Source organism: Dipodomys ordii, unplaced genomic scaffold (assembly GCF_000151885.1).
Source record: "Dipodomys ordii isolate 6190 unplaced genomic scaffold, Dord_2.0 Scaffold5, whole genome shotgun sequence".
In the NCBI taxonomy this organism is placed as follows: Eukaryota; Metazoa; Chordata; class Mammalia; order Rodentia; family Heteromyidae; genus Dipodomys; species Dipodomys ordii.
The window spans coordinates 26,024,583-26,046,816 of record NW_012267221.1 but is presented as its reverse complement, the minus strand read 5'-3'; positions in this window follow the sequence as shown (position 1 = coordinate 26,046,816).

The following is a 22,234-nucleotide window of genomic DNA, read 5'->3' as shown; positions in this document are numbered from 1 at the left end:
GCCTGTAATCCTAGCTAGGTGCACTAGCTAGGTGAAGAAGAAGAAGAAGAAGAAGAAGAAGAAGAAGAAGAAGAAGAAGAAGAAGAAGAAGAAGAAAAAAAAAAAAAAAAAGAAGCAGCAGCAGCTCGGGGCAGTGCTCAGGCCCTGAGTTCAAGCCCCAGACTGGCAAGAAATAATAAATAAATAAATAAATAATTAAAAAGAATAACTCTTTTAAAAAATTGCAGTTTGACTCTGGATGAGAAAGTCTTTTATAAATCCCAGGAGATAGAGACATACAATGGGTTGAGGTACTCTTCTCTAGAGTTAGATTGTCTCAGAGTATGACCAACAGCAAAAACGGAGTCTAGAATCTGCCATCACCCCAAAGTACTATGACCCTGACTAAAATGGAGCAGGATGATGTCTTCTACATCCTAAGCATTATGTTTGATAGTACCCATGCTTCCCTTACAGTTCAGAATAGCACATGGTTGAGCATATGACAGAAAAGGAACACCTATTAAGTTGAACCTCCTTCTCTCTCAGTATTTTTTGGACAATAAAATTACCGTTATCCTTGCTTAAATTTACACATAAAAACCTTTGATGAAAAAATAATTTTCTCGTTAAGCAATCTCAATTGAAAGGCCTGAACATCAGGCCTTTAATGTAGAGAAATATTAATACATTTTTAAAAAGATAATAACTGGTAAGGTTACTTGGTGATAGATTCAGATTAGCTTTAGTGTATTGAGTTGTATCTGTCTGTTGAATTATGACTGGATACTCAATAGGCAGGAAATCTAATTTTGTGCTCTTTGAAATATTCTTGTATATTGCCACATCTCAATAAATTAATATATTTTGACATTTAAGTAATATTGCATGGCAATAATTACATCTATTTCCTCATAAAGTGATGAATTTCTGGTGTTTTTATGTTTTGAAAAAATTGTTTACTAAAAAAAGATTATTAAATAAGTGAGTTTAATTTTAACAAGTTAAGTTTTGTTCCTTGGTTAGAATTGCTTTACAAAGGTCTAGATTGTAGTGGTTGGTCTTGGATATGGTTTCAACAGCAGTAATAAGGCCTATCTATTTATAACTCTGCTTTAGATACAATCCTAGGCGTCCTTTTTACAAAACTTCACTTCCCAGGGGTGAATGAAATGAAATCTATATCATCGTTGGCAACAAAAGCTAAGTGGGTCTTTGAACTTGCTTGAGTCCTAATCTAGTTGACTCCATAGCCAACAATAACTTCAAGCAGTTTGTTTGGTAGATAGGACCAACATGAGTGCTTTTTCTACTCAACTACATACTCAAGTGGTTGTTTTTGTATGTGGACGGTATAACTTCAGTTTTAAAAATATACATTAAAAAAATAGGCAGAACTAGAAACAAAATGATGGATTACCAGAACTTTTTACTTTTGATTAGCTACAAAAGTAGCTAATTATCACAATGATGAAGGGTGATGAAGTTATTTGCATTTTAAAGTAAATAGCTAATTGCTACAGAGAACACCATTTTAAGGTATGTAACTTTCTGTGACCCAGTTTCTTTAACAAATGTGAGGATTGCAATACCTTACCTAATATATATATATATATATATATATATATAATATGTTTACTTTATATATACATATATATAAAGGGAATTGTAATTAGCAAAACACAAAGTAGCACTAAAGTGTCAGGCATTACCTACTATTACTTATTTTAATTAAGACTGATAGGATTTTAAGTGTGAATCCTTTTGTTCCCATTGATAAAGCCCTCTGTCTGGTTTTATTTTGAACCTTATAAACTTGGGCCTCTCTACCACAATGAATCACTGTTTCCAGATACTTTAAACTTATAGTACTGAGCTACACAGCTGCTTCGAGAATCACATTGCCCAATTTGTATCATCAACTCCGGTCTTTTTGGCTTAAGATCTTTCATTTGATACAACAACATGTTTTTCTTTTGATCTAGGTTTTGCCAAAATAAAATTTCCCAGGAAATTATTTGACCATATCCTCCATTTTTCTGCCTAAATACCCATTCAGGCAAACCAGCAAACTTCCTGCCTCTTAGGCAGGCTCCAACTCCAAGTTCCTTTGTTCATTGTGCTTATGATCTGAAACTACTTTGTCCACCTGCAGCATTTACTTACCTGTCACCGGCTTCGGCTTCTGGACTCAGAGATGTCCCTTCCAGAAGAACAAGTGCAGTGTTGGTCTTTATTTTTGTACAGTCCTTCGAGTATTTCCTGTAATATAGTTAGAAGCCTGATAAATAATTGTTGAGTGGCCAGATGAGTTGGCATAAATAGAAAAGGTTACATTTGTTATCACTAAAGCATTCAGCTTAGAATATCATTTGCCATCCTTTGCCAATTGAAAGCTTAACAGTTTCTTAAGCTCTCACAATAAAGATTTCACCAGCTAGGCCCTTAGTAATATTAATTCCTACGTCTTATCGTCATTATTGTCAGGGATGGAGAGGAGGCCAAACATGACTGAGGTTTTCAAAAAATATATTTTTAATATAACTTTAAAATACAGTCACTAGGGGAAGGCTCATAAAATTCAGCTTCAGCCACAATCTGGACTATGGGCTGCCAACCGCTGCATAAATAAATCATCAAGTCATTTTGGCATCCTGTGGGCCAGAAGGAATATCTTTCTCAGTAGATTTAAAGAGACATGGTTCTGAAAGAAATAGGAGCAAGTGAGTGATTAAATATGCACTCTATAATTACTATAAGTTTGAACAGGATCTTTGAAGTGGTAAATTGTACATGTTACCCAGGGCAGATTCTTTTTTTATTCCTTTTAATTGGAATAATTGTGGAATGGAAAGAATTTACTTCAAAATCCATAGCAAATGCCCTTTCCCACTCTGCAACTGTTGGTGCACTTGAAAGAAGAAAATACCCGCAGTACGAAGAGATCACAAAGACTCTTGTAACTACACATATGTGGCAATTTCAGGCAAGACAGAGGAGACGCTCAGGAAAAGATGTTTGTTGTCCTTGGTAATGCAGACTACTGGATCTGCTGGGCATTTGCAGCAATGATCCAGGGTCAGAGTCCACACTGGAGCTCACCTGTGCATCTCACTGGTACAGCCACATGCACACATGACTGGCCTATTCCCTGCTTACCTCTTTCCAGGGAATATGCCTTCGTAAATTTGTTGGAAGAACACTGAAGTGGAAAAAACAGGATCTGTGTTCTGTGGATTCAGAACTGAGACTTGGAATCCAAATCCTTATCTCCAAATGAAAGCTCTTTTCAAACAGTTCAGAAAAAGAGACTAACAGGTGTAGTGGTACATACCTATAATCCCAGCACTCAGAAGTCTGGATCAGCTAGGAGGATCATGAGTTTAACCCATTCTAGATTGGGATAGGGGAGAGGGGAGTAAGAGGGGGGAGGGGCTGAATTAAGATTGGGAAATGTAACAGTATGGGAGAGCTAGTGGGGGTAAGACTTGCAATATAGATTTTTATTTTAGATGTCGATTAAAATATGATTCTATTGACATGTAGGCACTCACAAAATCCACTTACTCAGAGGAAAGCTCCAATATTTGATATATGAAATACCTGTGGGGCCACACATTCAGTCACAGAAACACCAGGCAGGCCTGATTATACCTTCATTATACACATGCACAAGTATACATCCTCCAATACTCCCTTCTCTCCCTCTCTCTTTCTCTCACTCTCTTTCGTTCTTTCTTTCTTTCTTCTTTTTTTGAGACAGGGTCCTACTATGTAACTCAAGTTAGCCTTAAGCTCTCAGTTCTTCTCCCTCAGTGTTTGCAGTGCTGGCATGGTAAGTGTGAGCTAGCACATCTGCAAGCTGGTTCTGCAATTCTTGAGTTCTTTTCTTTTTTATTTGATTCTGTTACCAGGACTTGAATTTAGAACTTTTCATTTCTGCTCAATTTCTTATTCTTAGCTGGTACTCTATCATTGAATCATGTCTCAAGTGCAACATTTTGCTGTTTAATTAGAGATGAAGTCTTGCAGATTTTTCTGCCCAGGCTGGCAGGTCTCACCTTTCTAAATACCTGATTAGGTAGACATAAGCCACCAGCATCTGATCCTAAACCACCCCCCCTTTTTTTTTGACAAATATCCTTTTTAGTTTGTCTTGTCTTTTATGCAACTATGAGTCAAAATAGCAAATTATATATAGTTCTTTTTGTACTTTGTATTCACTAAAATCCAGAGCAGTTTGGATCTGACTCCAAAGAGGAGATTTCTTATCTGCTCACTATCTTTATCTGTCATTGGCTGATAGACCTTCTTTGGGTTATTAACCAGTTAGTTTCTTCCAAAAAAGAGATCATTAGCTTCTAACATTACTCAGGAGTGTCAGCAGATGCAAGTATCAGATCCTATCATTCTGGTTTATCTTTAATTTAATCTCTAGATTTTTCAGTTCTAGCTGTCAGCTAGCTTTTACTTAATAACACATTTTTGTCTGTTGGAGGTGGTGTTTTTAAAGAAACTGAATAGCCAATATAAAGATGAAGAACTGACAAATTCTGTGTTAATGGAATTCTTTTCAGAATCTAAGCCCTAAGCTGCCAAAGGCTTCTAAACAGTGAAATAGATTCCAGGCAGTTAGAGGTTAAGGATCATTTGCATAAATTAGCAAGTTTTGCAAATGAATTCATCTAGTGCAAAGTAAGACACGGGACACTGCATTTTAATAATTGACATTCCACATGAAATGCAATGTTCTTGAGGAGGAAATTGAGCTCCAGGTTGCTATTAGAACCAGCGGACCAGCACGAGTGGGAAGAAATGCCATCCCCCATTATGTGAGTTACCGCTTCTGCATAACAACGACCCCATTCTGATGGACTTCTTTTAATAAAAGTGGGAGCCCCGCACTCACTGAGGGGGGAAATCAGGAGGAATCTCATTGGCATCAGCGAGATTTCACAGGAAATGAAAATAAGTCTTCAGGATGCTGTCTTCCCTCGCAACCAGCAACTCTTAACGTTCTCTTTCTGAAATAATCTTTCATTTTCTGTTTGCTTGGTGGCAGCTCCACCCTCCAGCCCTCTTCCTTTTCAGTATTATGAAACCCTTGGGAGACTATTGAAATATATACAGAGTGTAAGTAAAAAATTTAAGTTGCCCAGTGAAGAGGTAGTCTCTCCTAATATGGGTTATATTACAAATAAAGGTATGTGGGCCATTTTGCTGCCTCCTCCTGGTTTAATTTGTTTAAAAATATGCCACATTGCAAATATGAGTGAGACTGCCAGGCTAATGCCTTTCCTAAGGTGTTAGTCAGTCAGTCAAAGTCAGGGTATCCAGCAAGTCAGATGTACAAACTGCTCACACATGCAATCTGAGCCCTGGAAACAAGTCCATCCATAATAGTGTTTCCTGGCATAATTTATAATTAACATAAAATGAATTAAATCACTCACTCGATAGATTTTTTTTCCAAGTTCATGTAGTCTAAGTGTGTCATATCAATTAATTCTCAATGAACTGCAGCAGCCAATAAACTCTCCCAGACACTGGTAATAATCCAAGATATTGATGGAAGAGATATCATCATTAATATGTGTAAGACTCAGATCACGTATAAGGAAGAGGAAGATCGAGTTTCTTCCTTGGAAAGAGAACATGATTATTGCTAGCTGCCTGTTGTTCTTGCCAATTTGTTAAGCTTCAGTCTACTCTCACTTTTTACATTGATAGCCTTTTAAATTTTGCCAACACACTAAATTCCCCTTGTCTGGCTGCTTTGTGGGCTATCTTATCTGAAAAGGCCAATACGTGTGAACAAATTAAATAAATTGAAATAGAAAGGATGGCTTATATTGGCCATATAACTGATACATGTTCAATGGCTTCTCTACATGTTTCCATTGACAAATGGTTGGATGTATTTAAACAAAGAATGCAACCAGATCTTTGAATTTGAACAGGTGTCATCACTGATATTTTGGGAGAAGTTTAGTTTGCTTGCTTATTCTTTACTGAATTCAGCATTTGGTTTTAGATACTTTGCAGACAGAGTCCAAATGGCCCCCTTACTTTGCTGATAATAAATAATTTTACGACATGAAAACAAATGCCAATTGGTTTCTCCTCTGCCAATCTTGTGCTAAGTGATATTTTGCTTAGTGTTTTCTCAATAACAACAATACCTGATTGCCAGACATATTCATGCATTTATGCACATTTTTTCAGCTGGAGAATACTAATTAATCCTATGGTTACATTCTTTTGTAGTTTGAGAGGACAATCTTTTGTCTATGCCTCTGTTTGCCCACTTATATCAAATAAGGGATCCTGATGAGCCAGTTGGTATTGTAATGAGTTGCATGGCTTTTGTCCCAATATAGGGTGTGTTCAGACTTTGCTTATTTATAGACCAATAAAGCTCAATCTCCACTGTTCTCTTCAGCAGGTTGAGGATAAATAGCTTTTCCATTTCCATTTACTGTTTACAGACACAAAAAAACAACTGCTCTGAATATTAAGCCAACATGTATATTTCCCCCCATAGGAAGGGAGAAATCCTTGAATATAAAACAACGGAGAGTTCAGATATAATCTTTTCTATTTTTAGCAGTATTTATTGCAACTTGTTTTCCTCAGCAAGGAGGCATTCTAGTCTTACTTTGGTTATGAAATGAAGCTTTGGCTTGTGTGACTAAATGATTTCTCTATGACTTGAAAAGGAGGCATTCTAGTCTTACTTTGGTTATGAAATGAAGCTTTGGCTTGTGTGACTAAATGATTTCTCTATGACTTGAAAGTTCAGGGCTCCATAGAAAGAAACTTCCTTGAAGAAGAAGCCACAGCCGGGCCCTGGTGGCTCACGCCTGTAATCCTAGCTACACAGGAGGCTGAGATCTGAGGATCGCGGTTCAAAGCCAGCCCGGGCAGGAGAGACTGTGAGACTCCTATCTCCAATAAACCACCAGAAAACCGGAAGTGGCGCTGTAGCTCAAGTGGTAGAGCGCTAGCCTTGAGCTGAAGAGCTGAGGGACAGCGCCCAGGCCCAGAGTTCAAGCCCCATGGCCGACCAAAAAAAAAAAACAAAAAGAAGAAGCCACAGTATCAAAATGCCCTCCAAAGAGGCTCTTGCTGCTGAGTTTGACTGTTCTTCCTGAGTATGCATGCAGCCAAAGCTTTCTATTTTCACATTCTAGAGCAAGGAAGAGCATAAATTATTCCTAATTCTTGATTCTATGATGAAGTAGCCATCTGGTCTGATAGCACGTTGACAATGATATAGGAGTGAACACTCTATGCTTGCTCTGCTTCACAGAAAGGGACAATAGGACATATTTTAAAATGTCAGTATCCATCAGAACAATATTCGGGAAAGTTTACATTTATGAAAATAGATAGTATTGGAGATATATCATGATGCAAGTCTAATCATGGCTGTTGGGCAGCTGAATTAAGTTAGTAGAAAATTTGAATGTTTCTAATTAAAAATGTGTTATTTCTTTTTCTGCTGTGTTTTCTCAATATGTATGGAAAGAATCATTATCTTTGAGGAAGTTTTCTCACAAAGAAGGTTGACTTGTCTCCCTTGCTTCTTGGATACACATACATTGAATTTTTAGATTAAAGAGATATGATGAGTTTAGCTATTTAAATAGTGTCCATTATTACATTTGTGTTCATGTTACAAAAATATATATACATGTACATATATAGACAAATCATTGGCCTGGATAGTCTTTTTAAAAGTACATTCAGGGTGGGGGGGCAGGCACTGGAGCAATATGATTTCAAATTTAAGGACAGTCTGGACTAGATAATGAGACCCTGTCTTTAAAGAAAACAGAAAGTAAGGAAGGAAAGAGGGGTGGGGAGGAAGGAAGGAAGAAAGGAAAGAAGAAAGAAGGGAGGAAAGAAGGGACACAATATGTATGTAGGTTTATTTTATTTATATATTTATAATATACATGATAAAATACAGATTTTTAATTTATTTTTATTTTGTCACTGGAGATTGGACCTAGGGCCTCATGAATGCTAAGCATGTGCTCTCCTATTAAGCTATATCCTGAGTCCTAGAAAGACTTATTTTTTTTAATGTTTAATGTTATCCTTCATGTTTTTTTCTTTCAGTAATCGCTGAGTACTTTTCATGTATTAGGATTTGGTTTATCACTGGACATGTCAAGTTTTGATAATCCTAATGTAGCTGATAAGCGTGACTTCAGTAAGGATGATTGACAACACATGACCAGTGTCTGAACCACCAAGGCCATTCCAATGACTCTCAGAGCTGAAGGTGACAAGGTATCAAGGCAGGTGACAAGATGACTGAGGTAAGAGACCTGCTCATTTGGTGTTGTGGGTGCTAACCAACATGTAGATGCTGGTATAGGTTCAGAATCCAGAGGATCTAAGTAACTCAGCATTGATTCAAAGAGTTAAACCCAAGAGGTCTGGTCTGATGGGCAATGCACAGCATCTGGATTTGAGTAATAATGAGTGTTTCTAACTATAAGTAAAGGACAACTATGAGCTAGAATCAAGCCTTTATTATTTTAATTTCTAATAGATACATGATTTAATTCAGAAGACCTCAACACTGTAGGGGAGTCCTAGATATTAGGATGTAGGCATTTTCTTTTGAAAGAGTAAGACATTCACACATTCAAAGAATAGTTACTGAGTATCTGTTCTGAGTCATAGCTCAAACTCACCATATACAATTGTCTCATTGCCTTCTCCACAGTCAGCCTGTATCTGTTCTCCCCTAGTTCCTTCCCATTAGCACCCAATTTCCCAAGCCTCAAATCTGGAAGTCAATTCACTCACAACTCTCCCACTCCTACCATCAATAGCTCAACAAACTCTGTGGTGCTTATTGCCAAGTCATTGATTGCTATCTCTTCCCTTGTGAGAATTTATAAAAATCATCATCTCTAGACTGCGCTGCTATAATACCTTCCCAGCTGTTGTTTCTAAAATGAAAATCTATTTATTAGCATCATATGAATCCCACAATGAGTCTGCATTGACTCTGAAAGCAAATCTATGATCTGGCTACTGTCTGTCTCCCAATTTCATTTCCCACTGATCCCCCACCCTAAGACATGACAGTCAGATTCAATGATTTGGGTGCTACTGTTATCTCTCCAAATGGAGCCTTATTATTTCTTGTAAATTCTTTGATTCCTTTATAAAAGGTGCCCCAAAGTAAATCCTAGGTAGGCCTTACTTCCTAAGAATTTTGGCCTTGAGTCTTCTATGAGCTCTGAAGTATAGCGCGAGGTCTTAGGCTCCATATCTATCCTCCATCTTACTGCAATGTTCTTATTGTACAGGGTTACCATCCGTAAAAACTTGTGTGCCCTGGTTTGTGCATTGTCATTCTTCTTCCCAACACCCAGGAGAAGGTCTCTTAATAGTCTCACTCATGTTGGGAAAAACATACTCATTCTATTGTCCCTCTGAACAATGCCTTTTATTTCTAATTTCCTTTTGGAGGGAAGAGTTTGGCTCCTTTCTCAGAAAACTGGTAAATTCTGGTGTTTGGTACCATGTCTTATTCAGGTGAAATCCTACTTTCTGCTAACATAGGTCAGGTCATTGATCCTTGTCACCTAAACACCTAAACCTAAATGTCTTTCAAAAAAAGTGATAATCGGGCTGGGAAGGTGGCTCAGTGGTACAGCGCTTGCCTTGCATGCATGAGGCCCTGGGTTTGATTCCTCAGCACCACATAAGCAAAGAGAAAAAAGCCGGAAGTGGCGCTGTGGCTCAAGTGGTAGAGCGCTAGCCTTGAGCTGAAGAGCTGAGGGACAGCGCCCAGGCCCAGAGTTCAGGCTCCACGACTGGACCCCCCCCCCCAAAAAAAGTGATAATCCTTGTATCTACACAACAAGCATCTCTTATGAACAATAAGGTTCAGGGAATTATTTTATGAAGCAAAGGTATGATCTTCTTTTAGACGCATAATAATAAGTATGGATATTAACATTTATATTCAGATATGGTCTACTAAATAAGACATTACTTAAAAAGTCACTTTAGGGGCTGGGAAGGTGGCTCAGTGGTAGAGTGCTTGCCTTGCATGAATGAGGTCCTGGGTTTGATTCCTCAGCACCACATAAGCAGAAAAAGCCAGAAGTGGTGCTGTGGCTCAAGTGGTAGAGTGCTAGCTTTGAGCTGAAGAGCTGATGGACAGTGCCCAGGCCCAGAGTTCAGGCCCCACGACCGACACACACACACCACACACACACACACACACACACACACACACACCACACACACACACACACACAAAGTCACTTTAAGCAGGCATAGTGGCCCAAGTTTATAATTCTAGCTATTTAGGAGACAGAAATGGAGAGATTAGGGTTGGAAACCAGGAGGAGGCACCCTGCAATGCTAGTAAACACAAACAGGAGGATTCCAATCCATGCTGGCCAAAGTATAAAGCACGACCTTATTTTTTTAAAAAATAACCAACACAAAAAGGGCTGGCAGAGTGTTTTAAGTGATTGTAAGGTCTACACAGGGACATCTTCCTACCTCTTGGCTAAGTTTCCGCCCAGTATCTTCTAGGCACACCTGGAAGCAGTCACCTTCCCCTCCTGCTAGGTTACATTATGGGCCACCTCTGGTCAGATGCCTCCCATCTGACCTTAGGAGGGTCCAGACCCTGAGGTCACATGGGGATCCAGTGTGGCCATGCCTTTCCCCCATCTGGCCACACCTCTTCCTGTCCCTGGCCTAGATAAGTCCTGGCTCAGGGGTGGGGTGCCCTTTTTCTTTTCAGCCATGCTTCTCCACCATGCACTGTAGGGGCAGCAGTTCAATAAATAAACATCTTCTCCTGCCTGAATAGTGCATGGTGTTCTCTTCATCAGCTACCTAATGAAACCTACTATTTAATATACCTCACAGTGATAGAGCACCTGCCTAGCAAGTGTGAAGCCCTGCGTTCTAAACCTAATACTACCAACACATAAAAATTAATTAAAAGAGTGACATTATTGGAACCTGCATTTTTTTCACCATATCACGCATTAAGTGTACACACTCTTCTAGAATGTTAAATATTCCCTGAGACAGAGGCATTTTCTGTTTTCTGAATATCCATGTGCCCCATGTGATTGAAAATAAGCATGTCACTTCCAGGTGGAAGCATGTGCAACTCTGAACCTCGTTTCTCCTGCCATGATACGAAAAAGGACGTTTGTTAAGATGGAATATCTAGAAGACACAAAGAACCTGGGCCAGTTTCACAGCATTGGTGAAGTGGGGATGCTGGGTCTAACCTGTGCCATCTTGGACACGTGGTGGCTAGGGAATTGGGTTTAATTGGTGCCATCTTGTCTTCATGGTGGAGGAAGGGGAAGTCCCACCTCCCAGGTGATGGGTGTGCCTGAATTCCTAGGGGCAAGGGTGGGGACTTGGAAGACAGGTTACTGGACCTGTCAGTCCTGTGCCTTGAACTTGAGTTTCCTGTGACCCTTCCCCCTAAACTGCCCCTATTTTAGGTTCAGACCAGCTCAGAAACCATTATGCTGGGCTATGTCCAGTCTACCAGCTCTCCTTCAGTCAACATGGCATCTGACTTCAGCTCTGCATTGGAGTTGATATGTGTTGTTGGTATTATTTTTCTGCTCTTTCTTTCCTCTTCTGCCCTCATGGTTCGTTTTTTTAACAGTGTTAAGTGTATTTGCAGGGCTGCAGGCTTTGTGGCAAGAGTCTGCCTGCAGATGCCAGCTTTCTAATAAAGACTCCCAATTTGACCTCTCAAAATGTGGCTTCTTTGTATCTGGCCCACTGGATTCACCTTACAACATTGGAGCAGCTACCCTGAATTAGGCTATTCATATTGGGACTAGCATGAATAAGAAATAGATCGCTATTGTGTTGTCACTGGAATTCTAGGGTTATATTTTTATATCAGAGTCCAGTCTATCTTGACATATATATCCCATTGTCAAAGATTCAATATACAAAGAATACAGAAGTATTTTTAAATTGATTAGAGAGAATCATATCAATTAATGTCAGTTTTTATAAAGGCTCAGTCTATCTAACTTTGATTTCAGCTCAGCAGTTCAAAGAATATATATGACACAATTTATCTGATGGAGCTACATGAGCCATAGATCTATTCTGTTTTGGAAAATAGATTCCATATTGAAGAGACCATTTTCCTTTCTACAGTAGGTATTAAATCCATATTCAGCCACTCATTGTTACATTTTTGATCTTTGGAGGGGTACTGAACTTGAACATCTTTCTTATTGTCTACTTTATTAATTACCTGTGATACAATTGTCTCTCTCACATCAGTTTTAAATTATTAGACCATCTAAATAAAAAATAGGATGTATCTTGATTTTTACCCAAGATAAATTCTTAAGTATATTTCTTAAACTACATAGATATTTGGGGGAGATGAACTGAAGATGGGGTAGGAAAGGAAGAAGACTTTTATTAGAAAAACCTAAGCTAAGCCAGGTGCTGGTGGCTCACACCTGCAATCCTAACTGTAATCAGGAGGCTGAGATCTGAGGATCATGGTTCAAAGCCAGACCATGCATGAAAGGCCGTGAGACTCTTATCTCCAATAAACCACTAGAAAACCGGAAGTGATGCTGTGGCTCAATTGGTAGAGCACTTGCCTTGAGCTGAAGAGTGCAGGGACAGCTTCTAAGCCCAGAGTTCAAGCTCCATGACTTGATAAAAAGAAAAAAGAAAAAAAAAAAGAAAAACCTAAGCTAAGAATTGTCATTATAGCTGGGAGCTGGTGGCTCATATTTATAATGTTAGCTACTCAGGAGGCTGAGATCCAAGGATTGAGGTGCAAAGTCAGCCTGGACAGAAAAGTCCATGAGATTTTTTTCTCCAATTAACCACAAGAAAAAAACAAAAAGCCCAAGATGATGCTGTGGCACAAGTGTGAGAGGGGGCTAGCCTTGAGCAAAAGCTCAGAGGCAGTGCTAAGGCTCTGAGTTCAAGCCTCAGGACTAACACACACATACACAAAATAAACAAAAATGACTGTAACTGTATTAAGTTTGGTTAAATTTGGGTCTGAATTTCCTAGTTATCCAGGCAAGAGAAAAATCTAGTGAGTTTTATAGTTTTATTTTAATTTTGGCAAGAAATAATCTTAACAAAGAGGGTTGTTATTGACATATGATTTACACCATTAAAATTTTTAAAATTTCTTTTTGAGGATCACCACATCCTGTCTTTCTCTGCAAAGTTAAATGCAATCAACTTACTGGTTGAATGAAACTGTTTCATACTGTAAATACTTTTTACCTGTAATTACATGAGAGGATAACTAAGAAGTAGAGAAGCAAACAGTGGTAGAGAAACCACCCCACACAGGACCTTGCCTTTGCTCCTGGAGTCTTTTTCCTTTTAAGTCAGTCCATCGCTTATATTAATGAGGATGGTAAGTTAGCAGATCTTATCTGGAGGGAGTTCTGCAAGGTCTACAAAATGTGTAATGATCCCTGAAGTTCTGTGGAAAATAACTCACTCTGCTGCTAAAGGAAACATTTGCCCCATCTGAGGGATTAAATCCTGAAATCTTTATTGACAAAGCTGACCCATTGTAATTGGTGTTAGTGGTGTTTTGTTTGTTTGTTTGTTTTGTTTTTGTTCTTAAGTAGAGAAGAATCATTACAAATAGATATTGTACTTCCTTGGGCATTCTCAGAGGCCATCTTATTCTTCTAACTGTGATTGGACTGCCACAAGTCTCCTCTGATCCTGGGTCAGTCTGGAGCTGTGATGGCTTTGCCAAGGTACCCTTAAATGGAAGCAAGATGACTAGACTTCATATTCACCCACAGTATAGGCAGTAGGTATATGGACTTCCCCTGGAGGAGGCCATCAGACGTTCGGCAGAGAAGCAACCATTATTTATTTATTTGTTTGTTTGTTTGTTTAAATCAGTCTTGGGGCTTGAACTCTGGGCCTGGGTGCTGTCTCTCAGCTCTTCAGCTCAAGACTAGAGCTCTACCACTTGAGCCACAGCACCACTTCTGGTTTTCTGGTGGTTCATTGGAGATAAGAGTTTCATAGACTTTCCTGCCTGGGCTGGCTTTGAACCACTATCCTCAGATCTCAGCCTCCTGATTACAACTAGGATTACAGGTGTGAGCCACCAGAGCCAGGCTTGAGAAACAATCTTTGACTAAGGACAAATACTCAGGATAGTTTCAAGTTTCAGCTGCCAGAAGACAATACTCAAACATCCCTGGCAGTAGGGAAAAGGATGCCTTGGTCCCATAGAGTAAATTTGGATGACAAAGAACTGTATTTCTTAAACTTCTTAACTGATTCTTCTTTCTCCATACCTTCATATGGACATTAAATCTAGTTTCAGTAATACTAAGTGTAATAATACATATAAGGAGGAAATGATCAATTAGATCTTGATTCAGACTATTACAAGGATATTTGTAATGGAGTATTCATGAAATAACCCCTAAGACCATCCTTCAATAAAGTTTAAGTTACTAGACCAATATTTAAAAGGCATTGCTGGTGAAGAGGTAGGGATCATTATTATTTGAATGACATAGCAATACTTCAGCCATTTGTGACTCACCCAGTAGACTTGTGAAGTTTGGAGTGGAACCCTGAATTTGTTATCCTTTGGACCAAGCTTGACCGTCGATGTCTCTGTGGTAGGAACCTTATCAGTCATTCCATGTTTATAAGGACTCCATGATGGCCTTGTGGCTCTGCCTGTCAGAAGATTACTAGACTCAATCTCCCCTCGTTACAATATGCATATGGCTATAGCTCCCAAGTTCCCTTGCTATTAACAGTACCTTACTTATGACTTCTCATATTTAAATAAAAACATATGTAAATAAATAGTTAAATATTTATTTAAATGAATACATTTACTCATCTGAAATTCATAATACATAGAATAACAAAATGAAGAATTAAAAAATACTTTGAATCTCATCACTGCTCTTATAACAGTACATATTAGTTTTTTCCATCCTACCGATACGCTAAAAGCTCTCTAAAAATGATCTTAATATTGACTCATACAGCTCTAGGACTACTAAACAGTGTGGTCTCAATTAATTTATTCTTGTTTTTATGTATAAAATGGAAATAATTATATTTACTTCATAGAGTTCTATTAGACTTCAGATGAGGAGGGAACATCTATCTATCTATCTATTTATCTATCTATCTATCTATCTGTCTGTCTATCTATCTATCATCTATCTCTTATTGTTTGGTACCTAGAAGACACTGAATAAATGTAATATCCCTTTACTTCTCCACAAAAGTCTGAACTTCAAGAACTGAGTTATGATCTGAGAAAAATCTCTTTAAAAATATCTCAGGCTTCATTGCTTAAATTAATTCCAAACTTTTTAAAGCTATTAAGAGGCAATGGACAGTTTGATTCAGCTATGTAACATGAAGCTGTGTAATTAAACATATATATCCTGAAATTAATTTTACATTTGCTTTTATAATACAGTATACTTACATAGACTAACACATGGTTCTTTATTAAACAGCAGACTGCCATTCAATCAAACAGCTCAAGATAGACCATAAAAATATGAAAACGCCACATCAGCACCAAAATATGGTTATAGGGTTTTAATATTCACTTCCCTACTCTTCCCTAGGTAGCATAAAAATGAATGTCTCAAAGAGAAAATAGTAAGAAATTGTTACCAGTAAGTAGACCACATTTCTGCTTAGATACTACTGTATCTAAGCAGATGCAATAGATACTATTGTATCATCCAAATTTATTGTAAATAAGACAAGAGAGAAGAAATAAAAGATGAGAATATTTAGAAGTTTGTCTTTAAAAATATATTAGGGCCAATAAAATTTTGATTTAAAATTTTCAGTTCTGAAAATTAAAAATAACCTTTAAAAGCATTTGAATTTATTATTTTCCATATTTCTTAGTTTATTTTTCAAATAAGATCTACTGAACTGTATACAATATTATGATGGAAACATTTTCCTGAATCTCAACCCTAAATAATTAAAATTCTTGCCCAGTTTAGAAATGTAGAGAAAAGGATAAATGATATCTACTTTGTTGTTTTATTTTCTAATGTGATTTTTCTTTTCTTCTCCAAACTTTTACACAGTAAATAAGTCGCAAAATTGGCTATTCGAGTTTTACTTTTACTCACCTTTCTAAGTAAGATATTCTTTCAGGTAGAAATAACCTCATGCTCTGCCGAAACTCTTTTTTACATGAAAGTCATTCTCACTCCATAGACCCTTCCCCCCAAAAGTCCCAGCCAACATACCATCAATTCTAAATTATAAGTGTTATCTGAGGTTTGTTCTCTTGGGTGATGGTTCTGCGGAGGTCTCTCACGATCTTGTATATCTGCTGAGCAGAAAGGCACCGACAGCTTCATACTATCTTTTCACAGATGTTTGCATAGAGAACAGCTTTGAATATAGATAGCATGGTGTCTTCCTCCTAAGCAGAGGACAAATTTGCTTGCTATGTTCTATAACAAAGATTGTTCCCACTCCCCAGTAAAGGCAGGAGATGTTAATTGCATTCATTATCAAAGACTTGGGTTCTCCAAATTTGTGATCTCATGGCTGCGAAACAATTCCACTGCATGTGCAGCCTTCGTCTGAACATTTGGGCAACTTTGGGCATGGGGAACATGAGTAATATACAGTAATGTGCAGCTCATTCTTTCTGCTATGCTGTAAGTAACACATTCCTTTGTTTCTGACATAGCAGTATTGTCTTCTGTGGCATCTATAACTATCACAGACTTGCAAATGGGGAAAACCCCAGATTTTTGACAGTTCTTGACATGATACACATTCAGAAGGGACACAGATTACAAATATCCAAATAAGTGAATCTTTGTGAAGTAAACCTACTTGTATGTAAGAAAAGCCCAAGAAACAAAACAAGACAGATTTTCCCTCATGCTTCATGCTAACAGAATAGGCACCATCCTGACTACTCACCTCACTGATGGGTTTTTATCTTTCTTGAACATTTAGGAATTCAATCACACACTGTGCATCTTTTTCTTAATATAACTTATTTTGTTCAAAATTTTGTTCATAAAATTTACCTGTGTGATTGTATGTAGTTTTATTTTGCTGTTCATAGGACTGAATACCCTTCACATGACGCATATTTCTAGTAAAGTTTTCCCTGAACTCCCAGAATCCTTAATTAGTACCTTTCTCTTTTTTAACCATTTCTTCCCCCATGTTTTAGTTATTACATTACATTTATTATTTCCCTTATTATTTATTCCTCAAGAGAACCTGAGTAGTAAATTCATTCATTCATTTATAATTTATATATTCATTCATACTCCATTCTTTCTACAAACATTAATTGAGAGCTACTGTGTCTGCAGTATGCAAATGCCCACACTTTGCTTATCCGCATAACCAGCGTTCAACATAGCTGGTGAATGATGGAATATCTAATAAGCAGGAATCTAAGCAAAAGAAGGCCAAGAGAAATAGCTAAGGAAATTTAACCAGGGGAGGGTGTCTTGACTAATGTAGAGCTGGCTATATTACGCAAGAATGGGACTTGTTTTTAACAAGAACAAAGATTTATATGGCAAGCTATGTTTTTAAATCCTTTACATGATTGTAAGATTGACATCGTTCAACATTAGCAAAAGTGAGTGTGTGACTCAAGCATCTACTCAAATTTGTCCCTGTGGAAAAATTTTCATCTCATTAAAATGTAATGCAACTTATTCAGTTGCTTAAACAAAATGTTTTAGCAACATAACTCGCTTTCCTTTGCTCCCTATATCCAGGGCCTTGATTGGTTTTGTAGAACCCAGTTCTCTGTCCAGAGCACAACTCAACTCTGCAATACCCTTCTCCACTTCTGTCTGCCTAATCTCCCCCTGCTTTTATCTCTTCCACCTTCAGATACATTTAGTCATGTCTGTGCTTTTTCCTGATGAACACCTTCCAGCATCATTCCAGAATCTAAACTCTTTTCTCCAGTTCTTAAAGTTCATTCTTTTTTTTTTTTTGTCGGTCATGGTGCCTGAACTCTGGGCCTATGTGCTGTCCCTCAGCTCTTCAGCTCAAGGCTAGCACTCTACCACTTGAGCCACAGTACCACTTCTGGCTTTTTCTGCTTATGTGGTACTGAGGAATCGAACCCAGGGCTTAATGCATGCAGGGCAGGCACTCTACCACTGAGCCACCTTCCCAGCCCTTAAAGCTCATTCTTAAATGTGACTCTATCTCATCCTTTCATATAAAATTCTGGCTACTGAGTTTTTATTGGCTGAGCTTGTATTGCCTGAGGGCCTGTGCATTGTATCCTCTCTGTCTGTGTATGGCTAAGTCCCTGTTGTCACCTGTCCTGACCTTCAAATCCAAAGCACCCATCCAGTTCCTTTCAGTCTCACCACCATGTTTCAATCCTCCACACAGCACTTTCCTTATCTGATATTTCTTTCCCCAGTTTTTTTACTGTTGTTGTATCATTGGCTATTATCTGTCTCTATCATTTGAAATGTTAGCTCTATGAGGGCAGGGACCTAGTCTGTTTTGTTCATTAGAAAAGGAAGGAAAGATAAGGGAGAGACATATGAAGATCTTAATATGATGTTCATTTTTTTATTCTCTATACCTGATACAGTGACATGTGGCTTAATAATAGGCCCATGAACCTCATTTCAAAAAAAATATACCTAGAGGTCAAAAATTAAGCGCCCTAAAACAAATCCTCAAAGAAACAACTACCCCATTAATAAGTCAGCTAAAGAATTAAAAAGAGACTTTTCTGGAGAGGAAATAAAAATAGCCAATAGATACATGAAGAAGTATTCAACATCTCTGGTCATAGAAGAAATGCAAATCAAAAAAAAGAAATGCAAATCAAAACTACATTGAGATTACACCTCACCCCAGTTAGAATGGACATTATCAAGGAAACAAATAGTAACAGATGCTGGTGGGGATGTGACCAAAAGGGAACACTACTACACTGTTGTTGTTGGTATAAACTTGCTCAACCACTTTGGAAAGCAGTAGGGAGGTTCCTCAAAAGACTAAACATAGAGCCCCCCTATGATCCAGCAGCAATCCCACTTTTGGGCATTTACCCAAATAACCACAAACAAGGCCACACTAAAGCTAGCAGCACAACCATGCTCACTGCACCCTTATTTGCCATAGCTAAGATATAGAACCAACCCAAATGCCCTTCAGTAGATGAATGGATCAAAAAAATATGGTAGGCTAAGCAAAATGAACCCCAAGATAGAGACACAAGAGGTTTTATCTTTCTTGCTGTTGTTTTTAAATGTATTTATAATGTATCATGTGATTTTTTTTGTTTCTTTTGTATGTTCTTCCCCCATGGTATAACCCCTGTTTTCACTGTATTTGACTCCGGGGCCCTGCATCTTGTCTAGACATTTTTCTGATTTAGGGAGGGAAATGGAAATAACAAAATGCTGAAATAAAGATATAGATTGACCCATTGTAACAATGAGATGTACAAGACACTATGTTGAAAATGAACTTTACAACTTGTTGGGGGAGGGAAGGGATGGTAGGGAAAACAAAGGAGGAGGTAACAATGCTTGATAGGAAATGTACTCATTACCTTACTCATATAACTGCAACCCTTCTGTACAGTAATTTTACAATAAAAATATGCAAAAAAAGAAAATGTGGTATGTATACACAATGAAATTCTATACTCCATCAGAAAGAATGGCCATTATTTCCCCATTTGTAAGGAAATGGAAAGACTTGGAAAAAAATCACCTTAAGTAAGCCAGACCCAAAGAAACATAGGCTTCATGGTTTCCCTCATTTGTAATAATTAGCATGTGTCTAGGAGAGTTCTAGCAGAGGATCACAATAGTTCAATAGCTGTGTTCATATGACCATATAAAATTATTCTAATCGTAATGAACTCCAAGATATGGAAACAAGAGGGTTTTTATTTTTGTTTTTTAATGTACTTTGTGAAGTTATTTGTTTTTATTTTCTTTTTGTTAGTTTTTCCTTTGGTTTATCCCCTGTTGTCACTTTTTGATTTTGGTACCTTGTGTCTTGTATATACATTTATCTGATTTGGGGAAGGGGATACTCACAAGACACTATGTTAGAAATGAACTTTACAAATTGCAAGGGAGGGGAGTAGGAGAGAGGGCAAGTGGGAGAAAATGAGGGAGGGGGATAACAATGTTTGACAAGAAATGTCCTCATTACCTTACTTATGTAACTGTATCTCCTCTGTACAAGAAACGTCCTCATTACCTTGCTTATGTAACTGTATCCCCTCTGTACATCACCCTTACAAGAAAAGAAAAAAAGATAGAACAATAGGTCCATGACCTAATAAATGAATCATGTGAGTCATCTTTATGTGAACATCACACACACGGAGATGACTACAATGTTATTAAGTGATACAATCTTATGCAGACTGTTATTTCATATGAAGTCTATTATGGAAAATTAAAATTGTAAAATTGTGAAATACCATGTTGAACATTATGACCATATGTATATTTTATGTATGTATTTTTGTATTGTTTTATAATTTAAAAAGTAAAATAAAAATTAAATTAGCTACTAAGATGGCTAAGATTTCCATGATCTGCATTTTAGTTCAGGTAATGTTTTGTTTGACTTGTAACCTATACAGCTTTAAAAAGATATTAACTCTAATATTTGTCTCCTTGAATGCTGCTTTAGGTTGAATTGTGTTCCCCCTCCTCCACCACCAGAAACAAAACATGGAAGTCCTAACTTCCAACATCTCAGAAAAGGACCTTCTTTTCAAATAGGGTCATTGAATATGTAACTAGTTAAGATGAGGTGGTGAGGGCATAGACTGGGACCTTAATTCAGTATGACTAGGGTTATTATACAAAGACAGTCATGTGAAGATACAGAGACACTGAGAGAAAGCTCTGTGGAAACAGAGGAGTGGGAGAAATAAAGGAAGGTCTAGAGCTACCAGAAGCTAGAGGAGAGGCCAAAACATATTCTCTCAAAGGCCTCAGAGGGAACACTTTGACTTTGGATTATGGATTTCAGAAATATGAAAAAATATTTTTTTAATTGTGAGAATACCGTACAGAGGAGTTACAATTACATGGGCAAGACAATGAGTACATTTCTTATCAAGCATTGTTGACTCCTAATTGTTTCCCCTTCACATCCCTTCCCATACTCCTCCTCTTCCCCCACCCGATCCTCCCCCCACCCCCCACCAAAGTTGTTAAATCTCTAAGGCTTTAAACCAGTCAATTAGTATTACTTTGATATGGTGGCCCTAAGAAATTGGTATTGGTAGCTGGGTGCCAGTGGCTCATGCCTGTAATCCTAGCTATTCAAACTAGCTGGGCTGATTTGAGATCAGACCAGGCAGGATTGTCCAGGAGACTCTTACCTCCAACAAACTACTCAGAACAGACCTCAGGACCAATGGAATAGAACTGAAAACCCAGAAATGAACCCACAGACCTATATCCACCTAATCTTTGATAAGGGAGCTAAAAAAACAGAATGGAAGAAAGACAGCCTCTTCAGTAAATGGTGCTGGCAAAATTAGTTAATTACTTGTAGAAAACTAAAGCTAGATCCTTATATATCACCCTGCACCAGAATCAGCTCCAAATGGATCAAAGACCTCGGAGTCAAAGCAGACACTCTGAAAACATTACAGGATGGAATAGGAGAAACCCTAGGTCTCCTTGGCACAGGCAGAAATTTTCTTAATAGAGACTCAGAAACACAACAAATCAAAGAAAGGTTGGACAAATGTGATTGTATGAAATTGCAGAGCTTCTGCATGACAAAGGACATAGCTAGCAAGATCAATAGAAAGCCCACGGATTGGGAGATCTTTACCAACCATACAATGGACAAGGGTCTCATATCTAAAATATACCTGGAACTCAAAAAAGTAAATTCCCCAACAACAAATCCTCAAAGAAACAACTGCCCAATAAATAAGTGAGCTTAAGACATACAGAGAAACTTCTCTGAAGAGGAAAGAAGGATGGCCAATAGACACGTGAAGAAATGCTCAACTTCCCTAGTCATAAAAATGCAAATCAAAACAATATTGAAATAGCACCTCATCCCATTTAGAATGATTATAATCAGGAACTCTAATAACAACAGATGCTGGAGGGGATGTGGCCAGAAGAGAACCCTACTGCATTGTTGATGGGAGTGTAAACTTGTTCAACCACTTTGGAAAGTAGTA